Raw genomic sequence first — 21,498 nt, 5'->3', positions numbered from 1 at the left:
ATTACTAGTGTGCGGGAATTGCTGGTCGGCACGGACTCGGTGGGCCGAAGGGCCTGTTTCCGCGCTGTATCTCTAAACTAATCTAAACTAATCTACAGATGCCGGTTCTTACCGAAGAAGATAGATGCAGAATGCCGGAGTAACTCACTGCTGGAGTGAGGTCTTACATTAAAAAGACAAAGTGGGCAAAGTATTTAATTACAGTACAGAACCACTTACTCAAAATCTGTAGAGACAAAGGGACAGTCGACATTTCGGGCCCAGAGCTGCCTGCAGGGATCTCAGCCTGAATCATTGACGACTGCTTTGGTGCCACCTCCTGCACCCGCACACAACTGACTGACTTCATCCACTTCACCACTAATTTCCACCCGGCACTGAAATACACCTGGACCATCTCCGACACTTCCCTACCATTCCTTGACCTCACTATCTCCATTGCAGGTGATAGACTTCTAACCGACATACACTATAAACCCACTGACTCCCATGGCTATCTGGACTACACTTCTTCCCACCCTGCTTCCTGTAAGGACTCCATCCCCTACTCCCAATTCCTCCGTCTACGCCGTATCTGCTCCACGGATGAGGCGTTCCACACCAGGACATCTGAAATGTCCTCACTATTCAGGGAACGGGGGTTCCCCTCCTCCACCATAAATGAGGCTCGCACCAGGGTCTCTTCCATACCCCGCAACACTGCTCTCTCTCCCCATCCCCGCACTCGCAACAAGGGCCGAGTCCCCCTAGTCCTCACCTTTCACCCCACCAGCCATCACATACAAAAAATAATCCTCCGTCAGTTTCGCCACCTCCAACGTGACCCCACTACTGGCCACATCTTCCCATCTCCCCCCCCATATCTGCCTTCCGCAAAGACCGCTCCCTCCATAACTCCCTTGTCAATTCTTCCCTTCCCTCTCGGTCCACCCCCTCCCCGGGCACTTTCCCTTGCGGCCGCAGCAGATGCAACACTTGTCCCTTTACCTCCCCCCTCAACTACTTTCAGGGACCCAAGCAATCGTTCCAGGTGCGACAGAGGTTTACCTGCATCTCTTCCAACCTCATCTATTGCGTCCGCTGCTCTAGATGTCAGCAGATCTATATCGGTGAGACCAAGCGGAGGTTGGGCGATCGTTTCGCCGAACACCTCCGCTCGGTCCGCAATAACCTAGCTGACCTCCCGGTGGCTCAGCACTTCAACTCCCCCTCCCACTCCGCCTCTGACCTCTCTGTCCTGGGTCTCCTCCATGGCCACACATCGAGCAGCACCGGAAATTGGAGGAACAGCACCTCATATTCCGTTTGGGGAGTCTGCACCCCGGGGGCATGAACATCGACTTCTCCCAATTCTGTTAGTCCTTGCTGTCTCCTCCCCTTCCTCAGCTCCCCTGCTGTCTCCTCCCACCCTCCAGCCTTCCGGCTACTCCTCCTTTTCCCTTTCTTGTCCCCACCCACCCCCACCCCTGATCAGTCTGAAGAAGGGTTTCGGCCCGAAACGTTGCCTATTTCCTTCGCTCCATAGATGCTGCTGCACCCGCTGAGTTTCTCCAGCTTTTCTGTGTAATCATTGATTATCCCTCTGCTTCCACAAGATGCTGCCTGACCCGCTGATTTCATTGAGCAGTTCTGGTTTTTTGCTCCAGATTCTGGCATCTGCAGCCTCATGCCTCTGAAAGTGCTTGTTTAATATTGTGATCTAGGGGACCACAAGTGGAAGGTCATAGTTTAATGAAAGTCACTGCATTTCTGTTAATTCAGTTTACAACCAAGCATGAATAGTACATTGGCAGAAGCCTGTCTATACAGAGTTTGTACGTTGTCACTGTGACACTGTTTTCTCACAGAGAGTTGTGTGTCTGTGAAATTCTCTGCCTCAGAGGGTGGTGGAGGCAGGTTTTCTGGATACTTTCAAGAGAGAGCTAGATAGGGTCTTAAAAATAGCAGAGTCAAGGGATATGGGGAGAAGGCAGGAACGGGGTACTGATTGGGGATGATCAGCCATGAATACATTGAATGGCGGTGCTGGCTCAAAGGGCCGAATGGCCTACTGCTGCACCTATTGTCTATTGTCTATTGTGACCAAGTGGGTTTTCTCCGGGTGCTCCAGTTTCCTCCCACACTCCAAAGACTTACAGGTTTGTAAATTATCAGGCTTTGGTTAAAAAAAAGTTAATTGTCCCTAGTGTGTAGATAGTGTGAGTGTACAAGGATCGCTGGTCAGCATGGACTCAGTGGGCCGAAGGGCCTGTACCGCACTGTATCTCTAAACTAAACTACATCTACGACAATATGAAGTGGATTCAAAAACAGTGAACTATGATATTAACATATTAAATATGCATCCAAAAAATAATTCCAAACACATGACGATTGTTCCAGGAATTACAAGAATTTTTGAATGTAAGATTAGATATGAGATTTTAGTTTAGTTTAGTTTAGAGATATACGGCGTGGAAACAGGCCCTTCGGTCCAAGTCCCAGCCGGCCAATGATCATCCGTACACTACTTCTATGTAATCCCAGTTTCACATCCTGCACACTAGGGGCAATTCACGGAAACCAAATAACCTAAAATCCTGCACGTCTTTGGAATGAGAGAAGAGACCGGAGTACCCAGTGAAAACAACACATGGTCATAAGGTCTGAAGGAATAGGAGTAGAATTAGGCCATTCAGCCCATCAAGTCAACGACATTCAATTATGGCTGATCTATCTCTCCCTCCTAACTCCATTCTCCTGCCTTCTCCCCATAACCTCGCACCTGTACTAATCAAGAATATATCTATCTCTGCCTTAAAAATGTCAACTGACTTGGTCTCCACAGCCTTCTTGTGGCAAAGAATTCTACAGATTCACCACAGGGAGAACATGCAAACTCTGTACAGTCAGCACCCATAGTCAGGTTTGAAGGCGAGTCCCTGGCGCTGTAAGGTAGCAACTCTATTGCTGCGCCACCGTGCCTCCAGAAATGATGGTGGGAGTTGCCCTGGCTGCATCTTCTTGTGCTGTAAAAGAGAACATGGCATCCTCTTGATCAACTCTTGATTTCTAATCTCACTAAGTCTGATTTGTAACAAAACATCTCATTCGAAGGCAGATGAATGAATGGAATGCCTGCTATGATAAAAAATGTGCATAATTCAACAGAACGACACTTTTCTTTGAGGAAACTATACCAATATATCACTGCATTCCCCGACTCAAAAAATCATCGCAACTAACGCAATCAAGGTGCCTTTTAACTCTTTCTTCGTCGTTTTAAATTTCTTAACCTGGCCAAAGCTCTCAGGACTGTTACAGTTTAGGGTTGGGTTTTTTAGTGTTACTCGTAGCGAGAGATAGTGAAAAGTTTTGTTTTGCATGCAATCCAATCGAATCAGATAACACGATTCATAAATGCAATCAAGGCAAACTCAAGTACAATAGGGCCAGCCAAGGGAAAGATACGGAGTGCAGAATATTGTTCTCAGCATTCTAGTGCAGCAGTTCCAGAGACAAAGTCCAATATCCGCAATGAGATAGAGGAGGATTGGATTATACCTTTGTTTATGATAGGACTGTTCAGAAGCCTGATAACAGAGGGGTAAAAGCTGCTTCTGAACGCTGGTGGTGGGCCCTTTCAAGCTTCTGGATCTACTGCCCGACGGGAGTGGTGATATGAAGGAATGACAGGGTGGTCTGAAGAAGGGCCTCGACCCGATACGTCACACATTCCTTCTCTCCAGTGATGCTGCCCGTCACGCTGAGTTACTCTGGCTTTTTGTGCCTAATGACAGGGTGGGAAAGATCTTCAAACCCTGTCTACCTGTGGAGCATTTGGATTTTGCTAAGTTCCTACTAAATGTTACCCTGCCTGGTTTTGCCTAACGCATCGAGAAATTCTTACCTGGATTATTGGGACTCAACACCCAACTTAGCAGCACTGCTGAGCTGTACTCTGACCCTGAAATTCATTCCGCAATAGTCATAGAGTCATTCAGGATGGTAACAGCTACAAAAGACAGAAGTGAGAGAAGGATAGAAAATTAAAGTGAAGATAGACACAAAATGCTAGAGTAACTCAGCGGCTCAGGCAGCATCTCTGGATAGAAGGGTCAAGGGTCAAGAGTGTTTTATTGTCATATAACCCAGATGGAACAAGTAAATTCTTATTTGCAGCAGACAAACAGAATATGTAAACATAGTACACTGTCTATATTACTAAAAGTCTGATCTTGACCTCTTTTGGCCCACTGTGCTGCGATTTCCGAGAGAACGCCGCCACATATGGCTGTCATTTTTGCTCACCTCGCTTAGAGCCCCCCTCCGCCTTCCGGGACCGGAAGATTTTTCCCATCGATGAAAAATCAGAGAGATATTAATGGTTTTTTTAAAATTCCCCATTCTGTCTGCTGTCCCCGCTGGCGGCATGGGGGAGGGACTATAAAACCCGGAAGTGTAGTCCCTCACTCAGTCTCTGCCAGACGCAGGAATCGAGAGGGTCACGGCTCTCTGAGCTGCAAATAACACTGAACGCACGTCTACTCCACGGTGAGTTCCCTCGATGCGGCTGTAAGGTGGCTGCTGCCCAATCGTTTGCCTCGTCTTTTGAACGAGTTTGTATTCACAAAATGAATTTTGGTTGTCGGGTGGCTGCAGCCCAATTGTTTGCCTTGGCTTTTAAAATCGTTGCAACTGTTGGCTGCCAGCCCAAGAATCCATTGGGCCCACAATGTCTATACTAGCCCTCTGGAAACCAATACCTTCGGTCCTTCGAGCCAGCACCGCCATTCGCTGTGATCATGGTTGATCATCCCCAATCACTACCCCGTTCCTTCCTTCAACCCATATCCCTTGACTCCGCTATCTTTAAGAGCTCTATCCAATTCTCTCTTGAAAGCATCCAGAGAATTGGCCTCCACTGCCTTCTGTGGCAGAGAATTCCACAGATTCACGATTCTCTTGGTTAGTTTTTCCTCATCTCCTTTCTAAATGGCCTTCCCCTTATTTTTAAACTGTGGCCCTTGGTTCTGGACTCCCCCAACATGGGGAACATGTTTCCTGCCTCTAGCGTGTCAATTCCTTAATAATCTTATATGTTTCAATAAGATATCCTCTCATCCTTCTAAATGAGAACAATAATAGTGCAATAATAACATTAATAGTCTATGTAGTTTAGAGCTTATTTGAGGTTGTAGTGTTTAATAGCCGGATGGCTAAAGGGATAGAAGGAATGGGTGACGTTTCAGGTCGAGACCCTTTTTCGGGCGACTGGAAGATCAGGGACACTTTTACAAAGGAGTGTTCCGACTTGCACTCAATATCTTCGATGTACAGGAGACCACATGACCAGTGTAGAATACAGCACACCAAATGGGGAGTACACATAGATATCTGTGAAGGAATGCTCCCAACTGGCCCTCTCCAGACTGCAGGGGCCAGGTGCTGAGGGACGTACTGAAGCACGGTGTAGCCACCGCCAAGGCTCTGTGGGGGAGGACAACAACCTTGGGCCATTCTGCTGCTGCTGCACATTGAGGGGCTGTATCGAGACACCCCTCAAACAAGGGAAGAGATATCATCCCAGGGAGCACAAGTGGAAATGGTGCCATGTGTGAAGAACAAGGCAACTATTAACATTAATGTGTGTATGACTTGCAATTTTAGTTTAGTTTAGACAATAGACAATAGGTGCAGGAGTGGGCCAATCGGCCCTTCAATGTGATTGAGGCTGATGATTCGCAATCACTACCCCGTTCCTGCCTTCTACCCATATTCCCTGACTCCGCTATCTTTAAGAGCCCTATACAGCTCTCTCTTGAAAGTATCCAGAGAAACGGCCTCCACCGCCCAGGCAGAGAATTCCACAGACTCACAACTCTCTGTGTGAAAAAGTGTTTCCTCATCTCCATAAATGGCTTACTCCTTATTCGTAAACTGTGGTCCCTGGTTCTGGACTCCCCCAACATCGGGAACATGTTACCTGCGTTTAGCGTGTCCAAACCCTTAATAATCTTAAATGTTTGAATAAGATGCCGTGCAACTGCCCACTCCCCCAACCTGTCCAAGTCACCCTGCATTCTCATAGCATCCTCCTCACAGTTCACACTGCAATCCAGCTTTGTGTCATCTGCAAATTTGCTCATGTTACTTGTAATCCTTTCATCTAAATCATTAATATATATTGTAAATAGCTGCAGTCCCAGCACCGAACCTTGCGGTACCCCACTAGTCATTGCCTGCCATTCTGAAAAGAAACCGTTAATCCCTACTCTTTGTTTCCTGTCTGCCAACCAATTTTCTATCCATGTCAGCACTCTACCCCCAATACCATGTGCCCTAATTTTGTACAAACTCTGTACAGAGAAAGCAACCGTGGTCGGGATCGAACATGGGTCCCCGGCGTTGTAAGCGCTATAAGGCAGCAATTCTACCGCTGCGCCACCGTGCCACACCGTGGAGTGTTGGAGGAAAACGGAGCACCCAGAGAAAGCCCACAGGGTCACGGGGAGAACATACAAATTTTATACAGACAGCACCCGTGGTCAGGATTGAACCTGGGTCTCTGGCGCTGTAATGCAACAACTGTACCACTGCACCACCGTGCCGCCCACCATGTTAAATGTATAGGCACACTAAGAATGTATTAAGAGTTTTTCTTTTTTTTTGCCTTGTATGTACTTTTAAATCGGTACTCCTACAGCAACATTTCATACTGAAGAAGAGTCTCGTCCCGAAATGTCACCCATTCTTTCCTCTCCTCCAGAGATGCTGCCTAACCCGCAGAGTTACTCCAGATTTTTGTGTCTATCTTCGGTGTCAATCAGCATTTGAAGTTTTTTCTTACACATTATTACGAATAAAGTTGCTTTTTGGAAAAAAAATACCACAATCAACCTCACAAGGTTGTTGTATTACCTGTTTACTGTTTAGCTTAGAGTTAGAGCATGGAAATAGGCTCAATGGCCCACTAAAATGGTGCCGACCATCGATCACACGTTCACACTAGTTCTATGTTATACAATTTAACAGCCAATTAACAGCCCATACAACAGCCAATTAACCAACAAACCTGAGCGTCTTTGGGATGTGGGAGGAAACCAGAGCACCCGCAGAAAACCCATATGGTCACAGAGAGAACATGCAAACACCACACAAGCAGCACCCGGCGTCAGGATAGAACCCGGGTCTCTGGCACTGTGAGGCAGCAGCTCTACCAGCTGTGCCACCGTACCACCATAAAATATGCCTTTGTTTTATTTTAAAGTAACATTTCAGTATTTCAACTGTAAATGGTGTATTGCTCTGCAATAAATAGATGCTGCAATCATGAGTGTTAGACGGCACTGGGCCTGTACTCACTGGAATTTAGAAAGATGAGGAGGGACCTCGTTGAAACTTACCGAATAGTGAAAAGTTTGGATAGAGTGGATGTGCAGAGAATGTTTCCACTAGTGGGAGTCTAGGACTACAGGTCACAGCCTCGGACGAAAGAACGTTCCCTTAGGAAGGAGATAAGGAGGAATTTCTTTAGTCAGAGGGTGGTGAATCTGTGGAATTCATTGCCACAGAAGGCTGTGGAGGCCAAGTCAATCGATATTTTTAAGGCAGAGATAGATAGTACGGAGTCAGGGGTTATGTGGAGAAGGCAGGAGAATGGGGTTAGGAGGGAGAGATAGATCCGCCATGATTAAATGGCGGAGTACACTTGATGGGCCGAATGGCCTAATTCTGCTCCTATCACTTATCTAAAAGCCTGTCATTCGCTTGGGACTTGATAAGTCTGTCCGCTTTCTTGATAAAGATAAATGTTTCTTAATATTTCCATGAATCCTTGCTTTTTGAAGATTTTCTTTTACAGTTCAGTTGGAATCAAAGTAACATTACTTTGGCCCTTGGCTATGATTGGACATAATCTACAAACTAATAATTTAAATCGATTTCATGTCTGCGATGCATTGTTTTCAAGGAGTTCAGTGAGACATTAACTTGCAATTTCTTGAAAGGCTTCAATAAAAGTTATATTTAGTAATCATTTCCATCAAAGAAATGTATGCAAATTCAATTTACAATGATTTCATGCTGTAACTGAAAATGTTTGCCATCTTCATTTATCTGCATAACATAGTCTTAGCTACACAGACTACCTCCCTTAATGATATGTTGTCAATAGATTTATGCTATTTTGGCAATCCATCTCTTCTAATTCTTTTCAGCTACTTGGGCAGTTCATAAGTCATAGCAGTTAGGCCTATCACCCATCACATCTACACCGCCATTCAATTATAACTGATCTATCTTTCCCTCTAAACCCCATTCTCCTGCCCTCCCTATAACCTCTAACACCTGTACTAGTCAAGAATCTATCTATCTGTGCCTTAAAAATATCCATTGATCAGGCCTCCATAGCCTACTATGACAATGAATTCAACAGATTCACCACCCTCTGACTGAAGAAATTCCTCCTCATCTCCTTCCTAAAGGAACATTCTTTAATTCTGAGGCTATGACATCTTATCAACTGATGAGCAAGCCAGGAAGCAAAATGAAAACTCTTTCTAATCAACTAAACATTTGAGAAGCCAAAATGGTAGGGTTAATAATGAGATTAAAATAGAAGATTGTAAGAAAACTTTAAAAAAAGGCGAAATTTTAGAAGATAGAACCGCATAGCACAAGAACAGGCCCATCGGTCCACAATGTCTGAGCTGAACATGATGCAAAGAACATTACCTACCTTCCTGCACATCACCCATATCCCTCCATATTCATATTTTAGTTTAGTTTATTCAATTCAATTCAATTCAACTCAATTTATTTATTTGTCATTTGGACCCCTTGAGGTCCAAACAAAATGACGTTTCTGCTGCCATACATTACGAACAAATAGACCCAAGACACAACATAATTTACATAAACATCCATCACATCGCTGTGATGGATGGCCAAAAAAACTTATCTCTCCACTGCACTCCCCCCCCTCCCCGATGTCAGAGTCAAAGTCAAAGCCCCCGGCTGGCGAAGGCGATTGTCCCGCGGCCATTAAAGCCACGCCGGGTGGTGCAAGGTCGCACACCGGGTCTTGATGTTAGAGCCCCCGGCGGGCGATCGCAGAGTCCCGCGGCCATTCCAAGCCGCGCGGGACGGTGCTGTAAGGCTCCACTCCAGGAGCTCTTCGACCCCGCAACTCGGGCGGGAGAAGCCGTCGTTGCGGGAGCCCTGAAAAGCGGTCTCCCTCCAGAGACCCGCGGGCTCCCGGTGCCGCCGTCCGCCAGACCCGCAGTTGCAGCCTCCGAATCAGCAACAGCAGCAGCGCTCCACCACCGCTCCACCCGCTCCGGACTCGGCCAGCTCCGCGACGGTGAGGTGAGTCGCCGGCACCAGAGCCCCCGGTCTTCCCCTGTTGGAGGCCGCTCCTCGTTGCAGCCCCAACGACAACGGAGACCCGACAAAAAAAAGGTCGGGTCTCCCGTGCAGGGAGAGATTAAAAGTTACCCCCCTCCCTCCCCCTCCCTCCCTCCCACCCCACCCCCCCCCCCCCCCCCCCCCCCCCCCCCCCCCCACACACACACCCACACCCCAAAAAATAACAAAAACTACATAAAACATAGACAAAAAAATAATAAAAACGCAGACGGGCTGCATAGGCCATTGCTGACGAGAGTCGTGCCACCTACCGCCTTAGTTCAGTTTAGTTTAGAGATACAGCGTGGAGATAGGCCCTTCAGCCCACCAGGTCCGCGCCGACCAGCAATACCCGCATATCCTACACACACTAGGGACAATTTTTACATTTACCAAGCCAATTTACCTACATACAAACCTGTACGTCTTTGTAGTGTGGGAGAAAACCGAAGATCTTGGAGAAAACCCACGCGGTCACAAGGAGAACGTGCAAACTCTGTAGACAGCACCCGTAGTCGGGATCGAATACAGGTCTCCGGTGCTGCAAGCGCTGTAAGGCAGCAAGCGCTGTAAGGCAGCAACTCTACTGCTGCACCACCGTGCCTATCCAAAGTATTTTAAATGCCACTGTCATAACTGCTTCAACCCATCACCCAAGGCAGTTCATTCCAGGCACTCACCACCCCACGTGTTAAAACAACTTGGCCCGCATATCTCCTTTAAACTTTGTCCCTCTCACCTTAAAGCTATGCTTTAAAAATAATTACTTTGAAGGAAATGGACACCAGACTTGAAATTGTTTTGTTTGTTTCTGTGCCTGGACAGATTTTCGTTAGTAAATACGGAATGGTATTCATTTTAGTTTAGAGATACAGTGCAAAACAGGCCCTTCAGCCCAACGAGTCCGCTCCGACCAGCCATCCCCGCACACTAACACTATCCAACACACACTGGGGACAATTTACGTTTATATCAAGCCAAAGAACCTACAAACCTGCAAGTCTTTGGAGTGTGGGAGGAAACCAGTGCTACCCAGAAAAAACCCATGCAGTTCACGGGGAGAACGTACAAACTCTGTACAGACAAGCACCCGTAGTCAGTTTCAAACCCACATCTCTGGCGCTATAAGGCAGCAACTACCACTGCGCCACCATGCCGCCCTTCCATGTAATATCTTTGTCTAAGTAATTATTTAATTAACAAGGGATTTTGCTTTTCAACAATAGAATATTGTATAATAGAACATCATTATCAAAACCACCATGGCCTGAGACCAAATTGCCTGATCCTATAGAAGAGGCAAAACATCACCTAGAGGTTGTACAGAATTGTATAATAGAACTGTAGAAACCATCGTTAAACCACTGATTTCAAAAGGATTTCCATTTACAAGGACTTCATTAGCATACTGAGTGGAGGGGTGGGTGGTGTCACCTGGCCATTTGTGGGTTTTTGATTCAGCAACTTCAGCATCCTGTGTGGCCTCCGTACCACACAGAGCAAGCGTAGTTGAGGCGTAGTTGAGGCGTAGTTGAGGCGTAGTTGAGGCGCAGCGGCACAGTGGTAGAGTTGCCGCCGTACAGCGACAGAGACCCAGGTTCGATCCTGACTACGGGTGCTGTCTGTACGGAGTTTGTACGTTCTCCCTGTGACTGTGATTCAATCTGGTCCTGCAACTGGAGCACCTGCAAACTCCCAGTGCTCCAGTTTCCTCCCACATTCCAAAGACGTACAAGTTTGTAGGTTAATTGGCTTTGGAAGGAGTTGTAAATTGTCCCTAGTGTGTCGGATAGTGTTTGTATTCGGGGATCACTGGTCAGCGTGGACTCGGAGGGCCTAAAGGCCTGCTTCTGCGCCGTTTCTCTAAACTAAAAATTGTCCGCAATTTCCATCATATTACAAACACAGAATCTGCGTCATTACCTCTCATCTCCCATCTAAATAATTCAAGATTTTACTGCTCCATCCCCAGAGACTTGTCCCTCGGACTATCTTTGATCGGACCTAACTGGATTTTATCTTGCACTAAATATTATTCACGTTATGCCCTTCATCGTGTATCTGTACACTGTGAATGGCTCAATTGTAATCATGTATTAATCTTTCCGCTGAGTGGTCAGCACACAACTAAAGCTTTTCGCTGTACCTCGGTACACGTGACAATAAACTAAACTACCTAACTAACTTGTCTCAATAATTGCTGAAGTGAAATATTTGGTGAACAGTTCATCATTATCTGGTTACCTTCCTTAACTACAATCCTTTCCTCTCATGATTTCCCACTTCCTGCTTGACTATTTCCCTTAAATGAGATCAATAATGTATTTAACTTTACAAATAATTCCAAGTCTTTCCCCGTGTATCTTCCAGCTTTCCTTGCATTGTTCCTCTTATATTGAAATCTCATCCACAGGCCACACAGGGCTGGAGAAGATGGCAAGGCTGCAAGCAGTCCTGACCTATCTACTCCATTAGAGATCTTTAATCGGACTTAATCTTGCACTGAATGTTGTCCAGGCCACACATGGCTGCGGGAGATGGCAGGAGATACGAAGGGGTGAGGGCACCGAGGAATTTGAAAGTAAAGTGGAGAATTTTAATTTTAAAACTTGAAGAGCAGATTAACAGGGCAGCACAGTGGCGCAGCGGTACAGTTGCTGCGTTAAATCACCAGAGACCCAGGTTCAATCCTGACTACGGGTGCAGTCTGCACGGAGCTTTACATTCTCTCTGTGTCTGCGTGGGCTCTCTCAAAAGTTCTCTGGTTTTCTCCCACACTTCAAAGAAGTGAGTGTTTGTCGGTGAATTGGCTTCTGTAAATTGTCTCTAGTCTGGAGGATGGAATTAGACTATTGGTCGGCATGGACTCGGCGGGACACACTGAAATGGTCACATCTACCTCGGCATGAATAAGGCTGATGTTGATTTGAGGACGGGGGTTTGACCAGCAAGTGCATCAAGCAGCAGCACAGCTGGGTGGCGCAGCGGTAGAGTTGCTGCCTCACAGCGCCAGATACGGGCGTTGTCTGTACGGAGTTTGTTCGTTCTCACCGTGACCTGCGTACGTTTTCTCCGGGAGCTCCGTTTCTTCCCACACTCCAAAAAAGACGTACAGGTTTGTAGGTTCATTGGCATGGTACAAATGTAAATTGTCCCAAGTGTGTGTCGGATAGTGTAAGTCTGTGGGGATCGCTGGTCGATGCAGACTTCGTGTTCCAAAGGGCCTATTTCTGCGCTGTATCTCTAAACAAAACTGTAAACTACAACCGGTATCGGCCTAATAGCTGAATTCCTCATTTTTATCATTTGCCCTTTTTTTCTTAAAACAGTGGGAACCAATGTCAGAATATTTGGACATTTTGATGACAACAACTAATTTCCAGTATTACCACGTTCAAAACCTTTGGATAGAGGTCACCTGGGTCAAGAGTTAGATTTAGCTCTTGGGGCTAAAGGAAGTAAGGGATATGGGGACAAAGCAGGAACGGGGTACTGATTTTGGGTGATCAACCATGATCATATTTAATGGCTCGAAGGGCCGCAGGGCCTACTCCTGCACCTATGTTCTATGTTTCAATCTGGTCCTGACAGTGATTGGCTTTCCATCTCATTAATTACTCCAGTACTTTTAAATAAAGACTAGTCTTTCAGTTCCACATTCACTCTCGACCCGTTGTTCTTCATTATTCCCATAAGTTTCCGGCATCTTCTTGCATAAAATTTCTTTGTTCCCCAATGTAATTCCACAATCCTAACCTGTAAGAAGCCACTTCAGCTTCTGCTCATTTTTTTCCGTTGCAAATATCTACAGAAGCTTTTACAATGCATTTCTAAGTTTCTTGCTAGATTATTCTCATATTCTACTTTGCCTAAACACTGACTGGTAAATGTCAACGTATTTTAAGTGCACGAACCAATAAAGTTTTGCTGCTGCAGGGCATGATAATGTGGCTGGCGTTGAGCTGCCTTAATCAAGTGCTAACATTTAGCCAATTGAGAATGGGCAGCTCAGTGCCGGAGCGGTAGAGTTGCTGCCTTACAGCGCCAGAGACCCAGGTTCAATCCTGACTAAAGGTGTTGCCCGTACGGAGTTTGTACTTTCTCCCAGTGACCGCATGGGATTTCACCGGGTGCTCCGGTTTCCTCCCACATTCCAACGACGTGCAGGTTTGTAGGTCAATTGGCCACTGTAAATTGTCCCTCGTGTGTGGGATAGGACTAGTGTATGGGTGATTGCTGATCGGCGAGGATTCGGTGGGACGAAGGGCCTGTTTCCACCCTCTATCTCTAAAACTAAAACCCAAACAACGGGGGGAGATCAAAAGCTCACATCTTGTACTTTATTGATGCTGGGGGCAAGGCTGGCATTGTGTTCCTTTCATTGGACATCTAGATGTTGTGGACTGCCCTGTTAAGATGCTGCCGTCTCCACGGTGAAAATCCTGTCGATGCCATTGAGTTCAGGATTCCAGGTTGACTGTCAATAGCACCGTCCCAAGAGGCCCCATGGAACCACAAACAAGTGGTTTGTTCCAGACCAGTGACTGCAACCTGCAACTTCTGCATTCTGGCATATAATTATGTAGGTACGTTGCAAAACATGCCTACAGTGGCGCTGCAGTTCTGTCACTGGCCGTGTGCTCGACTTTGGCGCCTTTCAGAGGGGGGCGGGTTTAAAATGCTGTTTTTCTCCAGCCTGTTCAAATCGATCTTTGTCAGGCTGTTTTGTTGCTGAAGAAAAATTGCTTCAATTGCCGTTTTATCAAGTTTATTAAAAATAGCGCTGGATAATTTAATAGCAGGAGTAAAATTAAAATCATCTTCTAAAGCTGTCAACGCCGACCACGGGATGGATCTCACGTAGGGGACAAGGCAAGGTACGCCGTTTATTTTTACAAATAAACTGGCTTCTTAGGATGCCTTTAATCAAAATTTTACGTTGCGAAAAAGTAACTTAGGACCCATACGAACCAGCAGTATTTTTCCTGCCAATATGGGGTTTAAATTCACTACAACCGCAACGTTCCAATCGATCGCATTCCACAAAATCCGACTCACAAGATGAATAAAATGGCCATTAATTTACGGGAATTAAACACTAAATTCCTTCCATTTGGCCTATAAATTCATGACAATGAGATTTAAAAATCATGTTATATTGTGAATTCTTGTGTGAATGTTATTTGGACACTTAGGCTATATAAAAATGTTAACCTTTTCTTAAGAAACGGATAGATGTTTAGATCTAGTAATTGAATTTTGTAATTAGCTACAATTAGGTAACTAACTAATTATATGCTTTAATTTCAGGTCATCCAAGTAAGATTGTTTCATATTTGTTTCAGAATGCTTCAATCTATAATAACTGAAAATATCATTCAGTTTTCTTAATTTTTAAGATAGTTATGGGCTTTTGACTGTCCTTGATCACAGCTTTTGAGTTAAGTCAATGGAAAAGCAATAGGGAACAAGATGCTAATTTCCGAGTATGAAAATGGCCATAACTTTTTTAATACTGAAGATATGAAAGTGAATTAGGTGTCCAATTAAACTTCTTTTTATGCTTTATCTGATGGGGTAAATTGCAGACTTGATTTTTTAAATCTCAAAATGTTGTAACATTGCTAAATTATGGTTAGCTTTCTGCAGACATTCACGTGCACCGAATAGTGAAAGACCTGGATAGAGTGGTTGCGGACAGGATGTTTCCACTAGTGCGAGAGTCTCAGACCAGAGATCATAGCCTCAGAATAAAAGGAGGAAAGAAAGCAGGAAGAAAGTGGGGGCGGAACAAATTCTCCTGGAAGTCTTTGCTTCTTTGCTGCCGTGTGCTGGGGCAGTAGGGCAAAGGCTGCATATGCCAATAGGATCAACAAACTCATCAGGAAGGCTTGTTCCGTCCTGGGGGTGAAGTTAGATTCATGGGAGGTGGTCTTGGAGGGGAGGATGTTCCTCAAACTGCAGAGCATCCTGGACAATACAGCTCACCCCCTCCATGACACACTGGTCAACCAGAGGAGTACCTTCAGCAGCAGACTGGTTCCACCAAGATACAGGACAGAACGCCACAGGAGATACTTCTTCCCTGTGGCTATCAAACTGTACAACTCCTCTCCCTTCGGTCGTGGGGTAGACCAAGACTGACCCCCCCCCAATCTTTGCACATCCCCCAAGCCTTTCCGCTCATCACTTTAATTTCATGTTTCATGTATTTTGTGTTTTGTGCATTTTGTGTTTTTCTTCCTGGGATGAATACAGTCCTATCGCATCATATCGTATCGTAAGTCTATTATTCCTCTTAAAAGTTCACAATGTCCCCAAGTTCTACATCATCTGTAAATTTAGAGCCAATGAATTTAGACCGATTCAAGTTGCACCCAATTCCAATTGTGTTGTCATCTGCATACAATAGCACTCCAGGATAAATTCCGCATCCCATCATTGCGATCCATCCCTGACAGGGTTAACAAATCATGTGTCCTTAAAGAGCTTTACTTACAGCCATGCTATTATTCAAAGCCATTATCTGTACAGTGAAGGGCATTCATAATCATTAAAGAATAAGGGATATGGCATTGTGAAAGAAAAGAAAGGGGTACATTAATGAAGCATCATGTAGGTTTGGAACACATTCTTTCATGTTAACAGTGTTCTGAATTTCGGCTGGAAAGCAGGAAACAGAAAAAGTTCTTGGTCTAATTGGCGTAGATTGATCAGCATTGCTTCTCTAGACTGCGACTCCACCTACTGGACTGTTATCGAGTCATCGAGACGTGGAAACACCTCGTTCTCCGACTATTTTCACTGCCCTTCTGATTCATTTTACTGATTGTGTGCCTCGTCATCTTCCCCTCAGTTAACAATGAACCATTCTACTTTTCCTTAACATTGTCTGCTTTGATCTGTCGTTCCCACACCTTACCCTTCCATATCTTAGACTACCTCCACCTCCCCCACACCCGACTCAGTCGGAAGAAGGGTCTCGAACCAAAATGTCACCCATTCTTTCTCTCCAGAGATGCTGCCTATCCCGCTGAGTTTTGCCTATCCTCCAGCGTTTTGTGTCGATCTTCAGTTTAAACCAGCATCCTTCCTACCCAACTTAGAATAGAATAGAATAGAATAGAATCTTTATTTGCCACGCAACCAGGGTTGGTGGTATTTGGGTTCGGTACATGATGGTACACTGCTTTAGTTACATACCACTAATAACACAGATCACCGTAATAAAGTGCATCCATACCACATCACAAATCACACATCTCACCAACATTACATAATGCAAAAGAACAAACAAAGACCATAGACAAGACACTGTATACATCAGAAATCATATTATTGTCTGATTATTGGACGGAATTAAGAGTTCTTATTGCTGAGGGGAAGAAACTGTTTTTAAAGCGGGTGGTTTTAGTAGCAAGTGACCTGAGGCGCCTCCCTGAAGGGAGAGACTGAAAAGGGTGATTTGCTGGATGGGAGTGGTCCGAGATGATCTTTTTTGCCCGTTTTGAGGTACGTTGAAGATAAATGGAATGGATTGAGGGGAGGGGGGAGTTGATGATCCTGGAGGCCTTGGAAACAATGCGCTGTATTCTGTGTAGCGAGTGACTATCGGTGTTACCGTACCAGACTGTGATTGAGGAGGTGATGATGCTTTCAATGATTGATTGATAGAAACGGACCAGGAGGTGTTTATGGACTCTGAACTTTTTGAGCTGTCTGAGGAAATATAGGCGTTGTTGACCTTTCTTGATGACGTGGTCTGCATTTATGTGCCATTTTAGGTTATTGGAGATATAGGTGCCTAGAAACTTAAATGAGTTCGTGGAGGTTATGGGGTGAGAGTTGACATGGACCGGGGGTTTGTGGTTTTGATTGCGTCTGAAATCTATGATGATTTCTAAGGTTTTTGAAGTATTAAGCTGGAGGTTGTTGTCTGCGCACCATTTGACTGCGCTATCGACTGTTAGATGGTACTGTGATTCTTTGTTGTCTGAGATAAGGCCAATTATTGTTGTGTCGTCTGCATATTTAAAAATTTTAACTGAGCTGCATTGGGATGTGAGGTTGTTGGTGTAAAGTGAGAAGAGCTGGGGTGACAGAACGCACCCTTGGGGGGCTCCTATGTTGAGAGTCAGAGGGCTGGAGAGTTTTTCACCCACCTTGACTCTTTGCTGTCTGTTTGTTAGAAAGTGTAGAATCCAATGGCACATGGCTGGGTGAATGCTCATGTCCAACATTTTATTGTAGAGTTTAATCGGGTGTATAGTATTAAAGGCCGAGCTAAAATCTATAAACAGGATGCGTGCATAGGTGTTCGGTGATTCCAGATGATGTAGGGAATAGTGAAGAGCTAAGTTGATAGCATCCTCAACAGACCGGTTGGCACTATATGCAAATTGGAAAGGGTCCATGATGGGGGCAGTGTGAATTTTCAGATGGGTGAGGACTATGTGCTCAAAGGCCTTCATGGCGACTGATGTTACTGATGAATTGTCCAATTCGACCAAGATGCCCCATCCACACCAGTTTCACAACCAGTCCCACCTGCCCCCTTGTGGCCTATATCCTTCTACTATGACAGTGGTGCCTTGCAGCAGACCATGGTCCCAGCCTTGCACCCGGATATATATATGTCTGGGGTTGGCGTGCTACAGCATTTGTAACATTACAAAACTATTATTGTTTATTTTTATGTGTGTGTGTGTGTGTGTCTATATATATATAAACACACACATATAAATACATATACATACATATATCATCTTAAAAGCAAATAAACAATAATCATTTTGTCATAAGGTCATAAGGAATATGAGTAGAATTAGGCCATTAAGCCCATCAAGTCTACTCCGCCATTCAATCATGCCTGATCTATCTCTCCCTCCTAACTCCATTCTCCTGCCTTCTCCCCAAATCCTTTGACATCCGTACTAATCAAGGATCTATCTATCTAAAAAATATCCACCGACTTGGCCTCCACAGCCTTCTGTAGCAAATAATTCCACAGATTCCCCACCCTCTGACTAAAGAAAGTAAATTTGTAATGCTACAGGGGATGCATTCACTACATAGAACTCACGGCACCAAAACAGGGCATGCTACCCATGCTGCCAAATCATATTCAGCTGAGTTTCTCCAGCATTTTTGTCTACCTTCGATTTTTCCAGCATCTGCAGTTCCTTCTTAAACATATTCTCTGCAGGAGTCACTTCAACTGACCATACATATATTCCTATCCTGACCTTGTAGCTTCACAAACTTTTGACTTCCTCAGCTGCTTGGGGTGGACTGTAGTTCACAATTTATCCCAACATTTAAGAAACAATTAGACAGGTACATGGATAAGACAGGTATAGAGGGAGATGGACCAAATGCAGGCAGGTGGGACTAGTGCAGCAGGGACATGTTGGCCGGTGTGGGCAAGTTGGGCCGAAGGGCCTGTTTCCACACAGTATCACTCTCTATGACTCTATCTACATGCAATACTACACTTCTCGTTTTACGTATCATAGAAACATAGAAAAATAGGTGCAGGAGTAGGCCATTCAGCCCTTCGAGCCAGCACTGCCACTCAATATGATCATGGCTGATCATCCAAAATCAGTACCCTGTTCAGGCATTTTCCCCATATCCCTTGATCCCTTGATGCTCTAAAAGATAAATCAGCTGTATCAGCTGCCCATATCACAAAAACAAACCTTGTTTGGTCACCGCTCCTGTATATATATCTGCTTGTTGGACTTGCTTAGGTGCATTTGGAATGACGACTTTGGTTTGGCCTTTACTCACCTCTTTGACGCAGGATTCTATTAGGAAATGCGAATGGGAACATTCGCTTTTAACTGGAACTGACAAAATGTGTAGGAAAGAACTGCAGATGCTGGTTTAAATCAAAGGTAGACACAAAATGCTAGAGTAACTTAGCGGGACAGGCAGCATCTCTGAAGAGAAGGAATGGGTGACGTTTCTGGTCGAGATCCTTCTTCAGACTTTAAGACTTCTCCAGAGAAGCCTGTCCCGCTCAGTTACTCCAGTATTTTGTGTCTATCATGGATTTAAACCAGCATTTGCAGTACCTTCCTACACATAGGGTACAAGTGATGATTGGTTGGCTCAGACTTGGTGGGCTGAAGGACCTGCTTCCTTTTAAGAGGGAGTTAGATGTGGCCCTTGTGGCTAAGGGGATCAGAGGGTATGGAGAGAAGGCAGGTACGGGATACTGAGTTGGATGATCAGCCATGATCATATTGAATGGCGGTGCAGGCTCGAAGGGCCGAATGGCCTACTTCTGCACCTAATTTCTATGTTTCTATGTTTCTATGTTCCACCAAACTAAACCTGTAGGGATTGACATTTTGTGTCTTCGTCGCAGACATTGGCTTTCCATAATTGGAGCCAAGCACCAACATTTCCACACCATAAATCACAAAAGAAAAAAAACATTCCAGCAAAATTGATTATCTCCAGCTGCTCCAGACTCAAAACTCATGCCAGTAAAGGTATGAGATACATTAACTTGGCCCAATATTGTCCAAAAATCCCTAAGTGATCAAATGGGTGAAACAACAACCTTTAAAATGTTACGTAATCATTTAAACAAATCTGTGTCTACATTAAATTCATGTATATATTCAATTAACATCTACCATAAATGAACAAATACAAATGTCAAAAATGAAAAGTACTACTGGTTTCAACTGGTTTAGAGATACAGCACGGAACCAGGCCCTTAGGCCTACCGAGTCTGCACCGACCAGCGATCCCCGCACATTAACACCATCCTACACAAACTAGAGACAATTTTACATTTATACCAAGCCAATTAACCTACAAGCCTGTAAGTCTTTGGAGTGTGGGAAGAAACCGAAGATCTCAGAGAAAACCCACGCAGGTCGCGGGGAGAACATACAAACTCTGTACAGACAGCACCTATAGAACGTATCCAACCCGGGTCTCTGGCGCTGTAAGGCGGTAGCTCTACCACTGCACCACCATGCCTGCCTGATGTTTAAGTACTTAAGCCTGCACTGTGAGTTTTTAAATTATTTGCAATTAATCGCATCTCATTTCCCAATTTGTTCCAAATGGTTAAGTGGCAAATAAGGTGAGGGATCGAACCACAACTATTGGTTTTCCAATAGTTATTCACTGGTCTATGGGACAGGGCCTCAGTCAACAATCAGTGTGGAAATGAAGACAATGTTACACGCTCATTTTGGCCAGGATGGCAAATCCGCACTATTGATACATCAAGCAATTTTCAAACTTCTTAAAGTCATACAGTGCGGAACATGCCCTTAGGCCCAACTTGCCCATGCCGACCAACACGTCCCATCTACACTCGTCCTTCTTGCCTGTGTTTGGTCCATATCCCTCTAAACCCATCCTATCCATGTACCTGTTCAATTTCTTCTCAAACGTTGCGATAGTCCCTGCTTCAACTACCTCGTCTGGCAGCTCGTTCCATACACCCATCAACCGTCATGTGAAATGTGTTGTTTGTCCCAAAGACAATCCTTGTTCCTCTCCCAAGACCAGAAATTTACCAGCTCTTTATCCATTCCAGTCTGATAAGGATTAAGCTGGCTGCACTATTTTTCAATATTTTTTTACAACATAGGAGCTAGTCAAATCGGCCCATCGTTAACTGCAAAGAGCTTTCCCAATCCTCAAATAATTATCCCCTCCATTTGACCATCCTGAAAGTCTTTTAAAGAATGATTCCAGGAATGAGTGGGTAAGCATATGATGCGTTTGATGGCACTGAGCCTCTACTCGCTGGAGTTTAGAAGGTTGAGGGGGGACCTCATTGAAACTTACAGAATAATGAAAGGCATCAGATAGAGTGGATGTGGAAAGGATGTTTCCACTGGTGGGGGAGTCTGGGACCTGAGGACATAGCCTCAGAATTAAAGGGTGCTCTTTTAGAAAGGAGGTGAGGAAGAACTTCTTTAGTCAGAGGGTAGAGGGTAGTTAATCTGTCAGCCATGTCAGGAAGTATTTTTAAGGCAGAGATAGACAAATTCTTGACACATGTCAAGGGTTACGGGGAGAAGGCAGGAAAATGGGATTAGGTGGAAGAGATCAGCCATGATTGAATGGCGGAGT

At 45.0% G+C, this 21,498-nt stretch overlaps 1 protein-coding gene across 2 annotated transcripts in view; it reads right to left on the bottom strand.

Moving 5' to 3' along the window:
- eepd1 (endonuclease/exonuclease/phosphatase family domain containing 1) overlaps nucleotides 1-21,498 on the bottom strand; it is a 161,382-nt gene that overhangs the window by 105,358 nt on the left and 34,526 nt on the right. The window contains exon 1 of one of the 2 annotated variants that reach the window (XM_055655008.1): nucleotides 3,890-4,077. The exons of the other annotated variant lie outside the window; for it this stretch is intronic. The gene's annotated coding sequence lies outside the window, so the exon portion shown is untranslated. Of the gene's footprint in view, nucleotides 1-3,889; nucleotides 4,078-21,498 lie in introns of those variants that run through there. 2 annotated transcript variants of the gene reach the window in all.

This window comes from Leucoraja erinacea, chromosome 2 (assembly GCF_028641065.1).
Source record: "Leucoraja erinacea ecotype New England chromosome 2, Leri_hhj_1, whole genome shotgun sequence".
NCBI classification, from domain to species: Eukaryota; Metazoa; Chordata; class Chondrichthyes; order Rajiformes; family Rajidae; genus Leucoraja; species Leucoraja erinaceus.
This window is presented reverse-complemented; position numbering and strand designations above follow the sequence as displayed.